The following is a 3,415-nucleotide window of genomic DNA, read 5'->3' as shown; positions in this document are numbered from 1 at the left end:
ATAATAAATGCTTGAGAGCATGGGGAGGAAACAATATTTTTACATTGTTGGGATTATAAATTAGTATAGTCAAAAAATCAGTATGGAGTTTCCTCAAAAGAGTAGGAATGAAACTACCATATGACCCCAGGTATTCCCACTTATATCATGTGCATGTACAAATATGTAGCAAGGAATCCCACTATTATGTATAATTATAATGAATCAATTAAAATGTGGAGAAAAACTATATGACATCATTTGATAAGTCATTCAGGCTGTTTAAATTATTACCATTTCTTCTTTGTTTTTCCATGTTAGATTATTTCTTTGCCTCTAATTTCCAGGTTACCCTTACTTCTGTCAACTCCAATCTGTTGTTAAGCCCATCAATGATTTTTTTTTAGATATTGTTTTATTTTTCAGTTCTCAAATTTCCATTTAGACTCTTTTCTTTCTTTTCTTTTTCTTTCTCCCCCCCCCCCCCCCCCCAGGTTCCATTTCTCTGCCAAGATTCCCTACCCATAAATTCATTGACTGGTTTCCTTTTCATTCTTGAATTTATAACTTCTTCAAACTTCTACTTTACTAATTCCAACATCTACATCATATTGGAGACTTGCTCTGGACTGTTTTCTCCCTTCTCTAGAAGTCACAGTTTTCTATTCCTTCAAGGATACAATAAATTTAAAAAATTTATATACTGAATACTCTGGATAATCCATCATAGATGGATTCTATCATTGGCTTCTTAAGAGTATTGATTTCTGTTTTGGCCTGGGGTCAATTATGCTGAGCTCAAACTACAAACTTCAATTTCCTTGCATTGTCAAAACTGAAATAACTCACTTTTCTCAGACTTCTTTTATTTTCTCAGACATTTTTTATGGTATATATTTTCAGGGCTCCTCATTTGTGAATCCCTTTTTAGCATGTTTCCCAAATTCTCTAGTTATGATGGCAGTATTAAATTCCATCCTTTAACCCCTGTAGCCAATAAGAATTGGGTTTCTGTTCTAATTCTATTGTAATGAGTAACTAACCCAAGCTGGGTACAAAATGAACTAAGAATACTGTCCTGAGAATTAGTGCCTGGGAAAGGGAGAGTTTCTCTCCCCTTTCTAGTCAGCTCCTCTTCAGGGAGTTTGACTAGCACCCTCCACTCCTACCTTTTGGCTTGTAAATGACTTCCCCTAGGATCTAACTACTTTCCTTTGAAGTGTAAATACCCCCATGGAGGCTCCAGGCCCAAGGCTAGAGATTTATGGAAGGCCTCGTAAAAGAAGCTAGTTCTTCTCCTTATCGCACTCTATGCTTCCAGCTTGAAACCCCGTGCACAACTATATATCCTTTAGACCAGAAAATTTATGACACTAGGTAGGCTGTAAATGTGAAAAACTGGTGATGGGCACTCAGAATTTGGAGTCTGATCTCCTCTGGGCCTGCTGGCGTAAAATAAAATTTGGAGTTCTCTTCTCTGAGTGCAGCTTGCTGCTTCTTGACCAGTCTGTTTCCCACACCACTATCTTCCCAGAATTACAACTCTTCTTTGACATATAAATAGGAATCTTTTCCAGTTTTATTTTCTCAAACATGATTCCCCTCAAGTTTCTGCCTTTTCTTCTACTCCTATGCCTTCAAATAATTGTTTTTAAGAATTATTTTATATAGGGTTTTAAATCGTGATTTACAACACAGTCACAACACATCAGGCTAATCCACTTTTACCAGAAGCAGCATCTGTGCACATTAATGTCTGATGATATCTTGACCGTTTTTTATTTCTTTAAACAAATCAAGCATATAAATTCTCCATTTTCACTTGATCATTCTGATTCTCGAATATATTATAGTTCTGTTTCTTCTTTCTCTCATGTTGCCTTCTTTATTTATTAATAAATTTCTTCTTTTTATGTACTCAAATTTATTGGTACATTTTTGCACTTGGAGTTTTGTCTGCATTTAATATTCTTTCCTAAAAAGATTCGGTTTACTCTTGTTTTACTCTCAGTACTCAGTTTGTTTGGGCTAGACATAGAAAATGATTTCCCAATTCAACTTTGTTTAAACTAAATTTAAACTAAATTCTAAGAACTAAGCAGTGAGAATTTTGATCTCAAATCATATGGAAAGTTCTCTGCCCTTCATATAGAGCTAAATCTGTAGGAGACTGGTTTATTTATGTGGTTCACCCTTTAAGCCTGGGTATTTCCCTTCTGGGATTCTAATGTTATAGTGGGGCTTCCTATAAAGGCCTAGTAGTATCTTCTGAGCTTGTCGCTTCCCATCTGCAGCACCATGCATGGGGGCATTTCCATGAAATAAAAAATTGGATGATATTCAGAGCAGCCATGTGTCAGTGACTGCATACTTCACTAAGTTTATGTTTTGCCTTGATTTTTGACTTTTGACTTTTCCTCAATTTCTACCTAGTTCAACTGGTCATTTAGAAAGATGCATTTTTTAAAGCCAGTATTTAAATGCTTGATAAGTCAAAAGTATTTCAGCATACCTAATATATAATGTCAGAAAGCAAGGATCTTTATTCTAGTTTTAAGTAATTTCTTCTTTTCAAAAAAAAATTTAGTTGTAGATGGACACAATACCTTTATTTTAGATATTTTTATGTGGTGCTGAGGATTGAACCCAGCACCTCACATGTGCTAGGCAACTGAGCTATAACCCCAGCCCAAATAATTTATTCTTAAATATCTATTTACATTTACATTTAATTCAAGTGTTGACAAAGTTGTGGGAAAAACAATTTATTGTGCTTAGAAGAAAGGACCTTGGGGGTTTTCTTCAGGCTATCAGCATTTACACTGTGCAAAGAAGAAATTTAGCACTATGGCTGTGTTTCCATAGTTTCCCAAGCTGATGCTGGATTTTATATTCCTCTCTGAAATGATAAAATGTGCTTCTCATCTATAGTCATGTTACTGATTTTCTTGGAACTATGTTAGTGGTACTACCTATCTATAAAAATAGCTAAAATTAGGACAGATTGTTAAAGGATTAAATTACACTTATCTCAAGAGCATTTCTAAGTATCTATGAGTTCAGAGAGGGTTGTGATCATAAGAACATGATTCGACCACTTCACTTAAATGAAAGAAAACTTGAGTGGTCATCTAATCCAGTCATTTCTCTCAAGCACAATGACAATGATATCGTGTTTTATACATGAGAATATATTCTACATAAAGATTTCCAGAGAAAATCACACTTTAAGAGATGTGGTCGTGAAATTTATTGTCTCTGATGCTAAAAAAGCTTCTTTTCGCAGATAGGTTCAAGTCCATCTGTCCTACCTCTGAGTTACCTCAAGTCCTCTCTGACCTACCTGAAGAGAAATGCCAAAGATAGCTGTAAATATTTAGGAAAAAGTGAGAATAATTCCCTTTCCTGTCTTTGACCATTAAACATTCAAAATGAT

The sequence above is a fragment of the Sciurus vulgaris genome, assembly GCF_902686455.1.
Source record: "Sciurus vulgaris genome assembly, chromosome: 7".
Lineage (NCBI taxonomy): Eukaryota > Metazoa > Chordata > Mammalia > Rodentia > Sciuridae > Sciurus > Sciurus vulgaris.
Note: the sequence above shows the minus strand (reverse complement) of the source record.